General features: G+C 45.9%; 1 pseudogene; it reads right to left on the bottom strand.

Annotated features, from left to right (window-relative positions):
- Positions 1-10,323: 10,323 nt before the first annotated feature.
- LOC123184429 (uncharacterized) overlaps positions 10,324-11,867 on the bottom strand; it is a 4,132-nt pseudogene continuing 2,588 nt past the window's right edge.

Below are 11,867 nucleotides of genomic sequence, written 5' to 3'. Positions count from 1 at the left end.
AAAGGGCTTTAAAAGAAATGGCACAGTCGGGCGTCTGAGCGACACCACATAAAGGGCTTTAAAAGAAATGCCACAGTTGGGCGTCTGAGCGACACCACATAAAGGACTTTAAAAGAAATGCCACAGTCGGGCGTCTGAGCGACACCACACAAAGGGCTTTAAAAGAAATGCCACGGTCGGGCGTCTGAGCGACACCACATAAAGGGCTTTAAAATAAACAATCATAGTGAATATCCCGGAGGTAGAACCATCCCAGAGATACTCGATAATAACAATAATATCACGGGTTAGCCAACAATAATAATAATCATAATTATCACAAGTCACAGGTAGTAGTTCCAGTTCTGGTTAACAGTTTCACCTCCGAAGACCGACACTAAGACCGACACTTGACCCATCCCAGACTGTAATCCTTAACCATGGACACGGCTATTCGAATAGGTTTAATCTCTGCAGAGGGTGTACTCTTTACCCACGAGTAACGGATTTCTTTAGTCCATCGGGACTAATTCCGTCTACAGTCTTTTTGTTGAAAACACACCTAACTTGCACACACCAGCTTATCTCACACGTGTCTGGAATCACCCACGACACCTGTTAAGCAAACTCTAAGTGGGGAGGCTACAACCTCGCGTAGCATGGGATCAAATTTATATCGCGCGCTCTAAGGGGTCGCCTCCCCTCTCGGTCCCAACCGGAAACACCCATGCCCCCGGACCAGGTGGCCTGCCTACCAGCTACAACCGGTATCTTCCACCATGGCCTCTCTGTACGGTGTGTGCTAGAAAGAGGTTGACAACTTACTGAACCGTACTCTACTTGCTGTAGAGACGAGTGGTAATACGAAACAAGTATGGGGGTTACTGGCACAAGACTCGATCTACGATCGACTCAGGAGGTTTAAGTATTCCCTGCATGATTAGCATGACGAATATATTTCAACCAACAGAGTCACCGCTCATATCACCTTGCCATGCCATACCAGACATAACCGTCCCGACGGAGACCGGCGACAAACTCATGCCTACCCAAGGCAGAGGTTTTTCCGGGTTCCTGCCGGTATGCATGCAAGGCACATGAGGGTGATTATCATCACAAGTGTGTCCATTTCCAACAGCATGGAAATCAATAACATGCACCCATGCATATGATCATATCACATGAAATAACAAGTTTCTCCAAAGTGAGGTGATGTTACGAACGTGTCATCGAACACACAAAAATATTATGACGGGGTTCAGAATGCTTGCCTTCAATGTGTGGAAAGGCAGGGTGCACTCCAAAACTTGAAACATTTCTCCTCTCTTCAAAAATCCTATTTTAGCAATATAAAAGAATTAACACACAAAATAAAAACAGCACCAAAAGTTGTTCTGAAATTTTTTCAAATAAATCTTAAAATAAACTAGGTGAAATTTGAGAGAGGTAGGAAAAAGAATCATTTCATTTGGAGTTGTATTTAAAAAGATATAACCAGTCAAAATTTTGGTCAAATTCTGTTTTTAAAAATAAAACAAAAGAAAACGTTTCAGCCACGAATATGCTTCCTAAGTAGGGGTTACGTACTTGGGGTTTTACGCTATCACTTAACACGCGTGGCGGCGGAGTGGGTCACTGACAGTGGGTCCACGGGGCCCACTAGTCAGGTTTGACTAGTCTTTCTCCCTCTCCTTCCTCTGTCCCGAGCGGAGGCGGAGCTCCGGCGATCGTCGCCGGTGACTGGCGGTTCCTCGCGGGGCCCCAAGGGCGGGGATGGATCCGCCACTCCAGGGCGGTCATCCCGGTGGTCGACAGGTAGGTAGGGGCGGAGGGAGCTGCCGGCGGCGAGCTTCGCGGTGGAGGAGGCTTCGGTGGCGAAGTGGTTTTGTGGCGGCGATGGCTCCCGAACCAAATTGAGTAGGGGGATCTGTTCACGGGAGGAAGAGAGGACTTTTGGTGAAGAGAGTGGAGAGGGGGAAGTACTGGAGGTGCCGGATTGGCCGGGGCGGTGGCGGCGGCAGGAGTTGCCGGAGATGAGGAAGGAGGCCTCCCCGGGTCGAATGTGAGGTAGGGGAGCGCCATAGGGGTGGCATGAGGTTGCCTGCGTGCTCGAGGAAGCTCGGGGCCTCCTTTTTATAGCGTGGCAAGGCGGTTCCGCGGCGGCTGCGGATAAGGTCGCCGGCGACCGCCATTCTGTAGCTAGGGCGTCGTGGCGGCGATGAGCGCTAGCGGACACACTCGTGGATGAGCTCGCGCTGTTCCAGGGGCCAGGTGGCGAGCGGAAGAGGCTTGGGCGGCGCTGAACGGAGCAGGGGCTGTCGGCGGCCGTGGCGGCTAGCTCCTGGCCTGTCGGGGACGTGGCGAGGTGCGGCTTGGCGTGTTGCGGTGAGGAGGGACGTGCGTGGCGCGGCTCTGCAGTGGAGACAAGGCCAGGGGCGCGACGCGTCGGCTCGGGCGCGACACGTGCAAAACGCGTGCCAAACGCACGCTCTGCTCGCACTCCAGGCGTGCACGGGACGTGCTCGACGTAATGCCAGAGCATGCTAGAGGTTGCGGTTGAGGCTGGGAAGAAACAGGGCTAGGTTAGGGTTAGATAGAGGGTGAATGGGCATTGTTGTTAGGTCAGGTGACCAAGTTCATAGTGTAAACTTGAATCCATGCCAAATCTGGCTATGCTCTCCAGGTGTTTGACAAAATGCCACAGGCACCTAGGCTCTTCTTGGGGTGGCCAAATCCTCCAGATCAGGGTCTCCTTAGATGCAAGAGAGAGTGGTGAGGTTAGTTTGTGAAAAGCACAAACTTGTTAGTGCAAGTTTTGCAAAACTACAATTCTGGACAGGAAATAAATGACATTATTTCATGAACCAAAATTAATCCAATGGGTGCATGCTCCTGGATTTAGGGGTTTGGTAGGGCTGTCTACAAGTAGGAGAAAACACAAGATCCTTGGAGCAAAATTAAATAGGGTTGCAGTAGAAATCACAAGGCTGGACCAGAATGAAAAAGAGGATGATTCACTCAATTTTTTCAAAGAACATAAATAGGTTTTTGCACAAAATGGAATAATATGCTCCTACTGACCTCCCCTAATTTTGGTAGAAGTTTTAAATAAATATTTAAATAGGTTGTAGTGTAAAAATTGCCCACTGGACCAGATTTGAAAACTTGGTGTAGAACTCAAAATATCCAATGAATGAAATATATTATTGCACAAAAGTGATTTAGAGACATCACATGATATCTCCAAACCTTGGTGAAATTTTTAGTTAAATATATCAAATGGTTGTAGTTCAAAAAGAGCTCCAAATTTTAAAACAAGTCATTTAATGAATAAAGCTCAGGGTGAAATAATTTTATAAATAAATCTCCTGATTGAGAGATGTTTTTTTAAATGAGAGGGAAAATAAGTCCAATATATTTTGGAAGGATCCACTTGGGAAAAATTTCTTAATATTAAAAGAAAAGTTTTGAAATCAACAGAGATATACTTGCATGCAAAAAATTTAAACTCTTGGCAAAATTTTAATGACTAAAACCTGGTTAAATTTTTGGGGTGTTACAGTTGAAGAGTCCGCTGAGCTTGACCCACACGGCGTGGGCGTCATCACCATCGCTCACGATCGTGTGAAACAGGTCCTTGGAGATGGTGGTGAAGAACCACCTGATGAGCGTAGCGTCGATCGCGGTCCACTCGGAGTCGCCCACCAAAGCGTGGGAGTCGACGGTGCCGTCAACATGATCCACGAGATTGTTCTCGCGGAAGTGGAGCGAAAAGTACGTCTTCCACGTGAAGTACATGGAGTCAGTGGCATCGAGGACAAACGGGGCGCGTTCATGGATGTTGATGTCGCGAATGTTGGCAGGGTCCGGCTCGGCGAAAGGGTTGGAGTAGGTGAAGGCGTTAGAAGACATGGCGGCGCGGTGAGGAGGAGGAGCGGCGGTGGCTAGAGGAGTAGCGGCGGCTAGGGTTGGGTAGGGTTGGCGGCGGTGCGGCAGAAGAGGTGGCGCGGTGGCTGGTTGAGGGACGGCGCGGCTGCGGGGAGAGGGTGCGGTGGCACGGCGGGAGGGGGTAGCGGCGGCGGCAGCGGAGGCGGCAGATGGCGGCGGCCGCGGCCCAGGGCGGTCGCGGCTAGAGGCTAGGGTTAGGTGGAAGCGGTTTGGGAGAGCATGGGGATCGGCCTGGATGTGGGTCGAGATGAGAAGGGAAGATGCGGAGAGGTGATGGGCGGGAGGAGCACAAGAGGAATGTTCTATATGGATGCATAAGGCAGAAGGCCAAAGAGGCTATGTCCGAAGGAGGGAGCCAGGCAAGAATATTGCAAATTTTGCAGCCAAGTATTTATCGAACCAAGAAAAAAATAATCAATTAGAGAGATCTTCACAAGTTTCTTAGCCTAAACTGAATGTTTTCAATGCCTTGTTAAATCAATCTTTATAATAAAATCAAGCAGCAGCTGACTACTTGCTGTAAAATCAGGTTACTTTTGTTGTAAAATCGAGCATTAATCTAGTTGTTGGAGATAGGAAGGAGCAAAATAAGATCATCTGATTCAGTCTAGTCCTGCTAGCAAAGCATATATGCACACAACTAAAGGATTCATATGCAAAGTAATGGATCCTTAAGGCCAAAATAAAATTACACATCACATCGGTCCGCTTCTTCTTTGCCATAGGTAACAATATATTTATAAGAAACAATGCAATGTAAAATCATAGATCAAAGAAATTAAAATCGAACTATAAAAGATGTAAGAACTGCTATAATCTAATTAGATTGACAAGCTCAATGAGATATGCAGGCAAAATGTCTAAAATGACATGGTACCTCCTCGTGTTTTAAGCCATATTGATCAAAGATATTTTGCGATGAAGTTCAAAGGCATATATCTGATCATAACAATGTATGCCTAAAGACAATTGGAATGTTTTGTTGATAATTGATCTACATGACAATCAGGACACCAGGATGCACAAAAGGCAGCTGAAACATGTTGATGCTGCACTCAAAATGTTGCAAGCAGCATATACTGTGGGACACTGATGATACAGGTTACACAGCAAGCAAACTATCGTCAGTGCATAGTATTTCTGATTTTCCCACCAAACATTGGACCACGAATTTAACACAAAGTCTGAAATATAGGAGTAATACCTGTTAGAATTGGTTGTTGTATAGAGATAGAACTCTGTTTAAAAACCTATTCTATCTCTTCTTTTGTTTCAACCTCTCCCGATCTTTCTTCTGTAACCGATCAATCTTGTATCGATCTAAACCTTGTAAGCCACGGCATGTATCCTATATAATGTAATGCGGCCCGAGCAAAGGGTTCTACGCTTCCCACAATAATTTACATGGTAACAGAGCCTCTTCCTCAACAAGAACACATCTAGCTACCTTCCTCCATCGAGAGTATGTCTACCACCTCCGCCACCATGATGCCCAGCACCATGGGTGCACTTTCCACCACCTCCTCCTCCACCTTCGCCTCCTCTTCCACCACCACCACCGCATCACTTGGACCACCACCGCAGGAGAAGCTGACAAGGGGGAACTTTCTTCCCTGGAAGGCCGTCATGCTACCGCAGATCAAAGGAGCACAGATGGAGCATCACCTCGACGAGAAGATCCCGGCACCGCCGTCCACCCTCACCATCGCCAAGGATGGCAAAGAAGAGCAAGTCGCCAACTTTGCAAGGACCCTCTGGTATGCACAACAGCAGCAACTTCAGGGATTTTTTATGGGCTCTCTTTCCCGCGATATCCTTGCACAGGTCGCCACGTTACAGACGTCGGCCAAAGTTTGGCGTGCAATTCACGCCATGTTTGCTGCTTAGAGTCAAGCTCAAGCTATCAAGACCCGCATCGAGCTGACCGATCTTCAGAAAGGTAATATGACCATGACCGAGTACCTTGGCAAAATTAAAAGTCTCACAGATGAAGTTGCATGTACTGCCGCTGTGCTCTCCGATCCGGAGATCGTCTCCAAAATTCAAGCCTGGCTAGATATGGAGTACAACCATGTCGTCTCGGTGCTCACTGCTCGGGTGGAACCAATCACGGTTTAGGAGCTCTACAGCTAGTTCCTAATTTTTGATGCCCGCCTCAGCCTTCTTCACCGCACCAACCTCCACCAAACTTCTGCCAACATTGTATCTCGTGGTCGCGGCCGTGGGCACGGTCACCAGGGGCAGTCTTGCACCGCTGGGCGCGGGCGTGGCAACTTCCAGGGAGATGGCGGCTACAACAGCTCTGGCGGCGACGGCTACAACACTTCCAGCAACTACACCAACAAACCCTCAAGCGGCGGCTTCAACAACAACTCTGGCCGTCGCCCGTCCTCCTCCCGGGGGCGTCCTCAGTGTCAACTCTGCAAAAAGGCAGGCCATGAAGTCATGGATTGCTGGCACCGGTATGATGAAGATATTGTCCCCGACTGCCGTCTTGTTGCTGCAGCTATGCGCGAGCAAGGGGCGATGGTGTGTGGTACGTTGACTCTGGTGCAACCGAGCACGTTACTGGTGAACTAGAGCAACCCGCTCTCCGGGAGAAATACCTTGGCAATTATCAGATTCATACTGCAAGTGGTGGAGGTATGGATATTCGACACATCGGTCAAGCTTTTATTAATTCCCCTACCCTTAAACGTGATCTTGTCTTAAATGATGTCGTCCATGTTCCACAAGCAGATAAAAACCTTGCATCTATGTCTCGTCTAAGCACCAATAATAATGTTTTCTTTGAAACTCAGCCTCGTTACTTTTTTTATAAAGGACCGGGCAACGAGGGAACTTCTTCATCACGGTAGATTCATTGGAGGGCTCTACCCCATCTCATTCAAAGTTTCCAACCACAAGTGTGGCCGTGCTTATTCTGTCATCAAGCCCTCTTTGGCACGGTGGCATCAAAGATTAGGACACCTATCATCAATCATAGTCAAGCAAGTAGTTAATAAAGACAATTTGCCATTGTCACATAGTCAATCCAGTGAGTCTATTTGTGAAGCATGTCAGTGTGCTAAGAGTCATCAACTCCCTTGTCCTAGGTCAAACAACGTGTCTCATGCTCCTTTAGAGCTTATTTTCTGTGATGTATGGGGTCATGCTAGAGATTCCTTTGGAAGAAAATAATATTATGTCAGTTTCATTGATGATTATAGCAAGTTTACTTGGATTTACTTGTTAAAACACAAATCTAAAGTTTTTCTGTGTTTCAAGAATTCCAAAAACTTGTTGAAAGACATTTTAACAGGAAAATTCTAGCAGTCCAGAGTGACTGGGGAGGGGAGTATGAGAAGCTCAACTCTTTCTTCTTTAGCATAGGCATTGAACATCATGTCTCTTGTCCTCATGCTCACTAGCAAAACGGCTCTACCGAGAGAAAACATCGCCACATTGTTGAAGTTGGCCTTTCCCTACTTGCACATGCCTCGATGCCTCTCAAATATTGGAATGAAGCATTCATTGCAACAACTTATCTTATCAATCGCCTTCCTAGTAAGGTCATTGGAAATTCTACTCCATTAGAGCGGTTATATAATCAAACGCATGATTACAATTCTCTTAAAAAATTGGGTGTGCTTGCTACCCAAATTTACGTCCACATAATCGCCACAAGCTCGAGTTTCGATCTACCGAATGTGTTTTTCATGGCTATAGTAATCTTCACAAAGGGTACAAATGCTTAGAGATTGCAACTGGCCGTATCTATATCTCTCAAGACGTTGTCTTTGATGAAACTCTTTTTCCGTTTGCCAAACTTCACCCAAATGCGGGAGCTCTCCTCCGTGCTGAAATAGCACTTCTTCCAGATCACAGGGGTGAATTATATCAAGCTGATCCTGTGAAGAATTCCATAGAAAATTTGGATTCTAGAGATATTTGCGCAGATTCAGTTCATGATTTTATGTGTGCAGAAAAAGACAGAAGAGGCGCCGGATCCCATATAGATTCAGGTGGCAGCGGTGTTCGATCCGAGGCAGATCCCCGCGCCAGCTCGGCTGTCTCCATCGACGCGTGACCCGAGGACGATCACGGTCGCCCGCAAGCAGCCAATCGCGCTCGGGTGGCTGACCGGCCCGACCGTGTGTAGCCCACTAGTTCAGAGGCGCTGGTGGCCGTCAGCCCTCGCGCAGCAGGGCCCGCCGCTGAGCCCATCTCTCCAGGCGCGGACGGGGGCGAATCACCGCGTGCCACCAGCCCATGGGCTGACCCAGGAGCCGACAGCGGGACGCCTAGCGCATCTGGGTCACCATCCTCCTTAGATCGAGAGCTGGATCAGGAACCTGCAGCTGTCTCAGCTGCAACTGATCCTGCAGGATCTTCTGTGGCGCAACCAACAGCTATTGCTACATCGGGATCTTCTGTGCAAACCTCGCCAGTAGCTCCTCGTCGTCATACTCGATCTCAGTCAGGTATTATCAAGGCAAAGGAATATACCAATGGCACTGTAAGGTACGACGGGGTCAAACGAGCTTTTCTTAGTAGTTGTGGTGAACCAACTCATTTGCACGATGCTCTTAATCATAAAGAGTGGAAGGAGGCTATGGATAGCTAATACAATGCACTCATGAAAAACAAAACTTGGCATTTAGTACCACCAAGGAAGGGAAATAATGTTATAGATTGTAAATGGGTATACAAGATCAAGAGAAAATATGATGGAAGTATAGACAGGTACAAGGCTAGATTAGTTGCTAAATGGATTAAACAAAGATTTGGTATTGATTATGAAGATACCTTTAGCCCTGTTGTTAAGGAAGCTACTATTCGGCTTGTGTTGTCTATTGCTATTTCCAGAGGTTGGAGTCTAAGACAGCTAGATGTTGAGAACGCGTTTCTTCATGGTGTTCTTGAGGAAGAAGTGTTCATGCGACAACTACCGGGATATGAGAACCAAAGCACACCACATTATGTCTTTAAGTTGGATAAAGCTTTATATGGTTTGAAACAGTCTCCTAGAGCTTAGTACTCAAGATTAAGCATGCAGTTACAACAACTTGGGTTTATACCATCTAAAGCAGATACCTCTTTGTTCTTTTACAATAAAGGCAATATCACCATATTTGTGCTTGTTTATGTTGATGATATAATTGTTGCTAGTTCAAGCTCAGATGCCACTACTTGTCTGCTTAAGGATCTGAAACTGGAGTTTGCTCTTAAGGATCTAGGTGATCTTCACTACTTCCTTGGTATAGAGGTTAAACAGGTAAAGGATGGCATACTTCTCACACATGACAAATATACAACTGATATTCCCAAGAGAGTGGGATCGAAACATTGTAAACATGTGAGTACACCAATCTCAACCTCAGAAAAACTTACAGTTGAAAGTGGAGAAGTACTTGGACCAGAGGATGCAACAAATTACAGGAGTGTTGTAGGTGCTTTACAATATTTGACTCTTACACGTCCTGATATTTCTTATTCTGTGAACAAAGTATGTCAATATTTACATGCACCTAGAACTACTCATTGGACTGCAGTCAAGAGAATTTTGAGGTATCTTAAGTTTTCAGAGGGACTTGGGCTTCATATTACCAGGTCTTCATGCATGCTTGTTACTGCATATTCTGATGTAGACTGGGCAGGTTGTGCTGATGACAGAAGGTCCACAGGTGGTTTTGCTGTGTTTCTGGGAACAAACCTTGTATCATGGAGTGCAAGAAAATAGGCTACAGTTTCAAGGTCAAGTACTGAGGTGGAGTACAAAGCATTGGCAAATGCAACAGCTGAAGTAATGTGGATACAAACTTTACTTTATGAGCTTGGGATTAAGGCTCCACAAGCTGCTAGGTTATGATGTGATAACATTGGTGCCACCTACCTCTCAGCTAATCCTGTTTTCCATGCATGTACCAAACACATTGAAGTTAATTTTCACTTTGTCAGAGAAAGGGTAGCTTGAAAGCTAATTGACATTCGGTTCATACCTACGAGAGACCAACTTGCTGATGGCTTCACAAAACCACTCACCATGAGAAGGTTAGATGAGTTCAAATACAATCTCAACCTTGGCAAAGCTTCATGAGGTTTAGATTGAGGGGGGTGTTAGAATTAGTTGTTGTATAGAGATAGAACTCTGTTTAAATTGTAAACATATCATATCTCTTCTTCTGTTTCAACCTCTCCCTATCTTTCTTCTGTAACCGATCGATCTAGTATCGATCTAAACCTTGTAAGCCACGGCATGTATTCTATATAATGTAATGCGGCCCGAGCAAAGGGTTCTACGCTTCCCATAATAATTTACAATACCACCAAAGTCAGGATACAGGTAGCAGAAGAAGCAAATATCGGACATGCTTCACAGTTGACATCCGAAAAACTTCCATTGCTCCACGAATATTAAGCTTTGTGGCAAATCTGCACCACGGAGAAAGGGTCCTCAACAGAGTAATCGGTACATGTCTTGAAGCTCCAGGGCATGCCTCCTTCAGGACCTGTGCCCCCGAGAAGCACCATTTTGCAGGAACTACTGGCCATCTTGTTAGAAGCTTGCTGTGCTTTATGAGTCGCCTCATCCATTGAGAATGACATGAAGCTTGGATTAGCCATGGAGACGGACACGGTCCTCAGCACCCTCGCGCTCCGGAAGAAGAACTTGAGGAAGACAACCTCCCCGAGCTCCCCTCGGAATTCTTTGTAAGAGAACACCTTGATGCACGACTTGACATTTTCAGTGGGCTTGACCAGCTTCCAAAAGTTGAGATTCATCCTGGCACTACCAGCTTCATAATCACAATTTTCAGACTACAGGAGAAAAAAGCAATTAAATCACTCAACAGTTCACCTATTAGGAATCATGCTGAGTATATAATGAAAATTAATAGTTTGCGGTGCCTCATATTAACTGGGAAAGCATTTGAGGAAGGTGGCGGATATTGTGCTCAAGGAAGCCCCAGCCTATGTCGTGACTCGTGAAACACATATTGTACATTATACTACGAGGCATACCTAGATGCTACCCCCTATGGCGTAACAAACAGTAGCTTGATTTCACTGATATGTCGGAGATATGACATGCCAATATTTCCATGTGTAGAGCTAAACAAAGTACCAAGTAGCCTATTAGTACAGAAAAACATCAACTAAGGTTGCCTCATTATTACAGTTCATGCATAACAAATTAAGAACTGAAGCTACAGATTCGAGTTGCAGTGTAGATCTCCTAACACATGCACACTTTTACAAATATATTCTTCAAGAAGAATTTTCAGATATAAGTCATTACACCTTTTTGTAATTAGTTAATCAGACATAAATGCCTGATACGGTGCAGCATAGAAGTAAAGCATCAATATATATGGCATGCTACACAGGCCCCTCCAGAAAATTGTAGACAGAAATTTGCAATCCCAGAATTCATAACAAATGTCATAACTAACTGAAATTAACATGCAATGCAACCCGCAGAATTATGATGTTGTACTTTAGTCTCTATGTAGTATGTTTAGAGAAGACCTGATGGCTAAGAATAAATAGAAGCTTGACAAAAACCTTGTAATTAGTTAATCAGACATAACTCATGACATGATACGTTCACTAGTAGAAAAAGGGTCAAACGTGAAGCACATTAGTGCCGGTTTGTAAAAAAACTGGCACTAATGTGACCATTAGTGCCGGCTCGAATGGCTATGCATTAGTGCCGGTTCATAATGAACCTAATGAACCTTTAGTACCGGTTCGTGCCACGAACCGGTACTAAAGGGGTGGTGGCAGGCTGGCGTCAGGCCAGGGCCCCACGAGCCCCTTTAGTGACGGCTTGTGACACAAACCGGTACTAAAGGTCTAACCTATAGTACCGGTTTGTGTCACCAACCGGCACTAAAGAGTCTTACCCTATAGTCCTGGTTGAAGACACAAACCGGCACTATAGGGCAATTTTCAAA

Source organism: Triticum aestivum, chromosome 2A (genome assembly GCF_018294505.1).
Source record: "Triticum aestivum cultivar Chinese Spring chromosome 2A, IWGSC CS RefSeq v2.1, whole genome shotgun sequence".
Classification (NCBI taxonomy): Eukaryota; Viridiplantae; Streptophyta; class Magnoliopsida; order Poales; family Poaceae; genus Triticum; species Triticum aestivum.
Note: the sequence above shows the minus strand (reverse complement) of the source record. Positions and strands in the feature narration are given on the sequence as shown.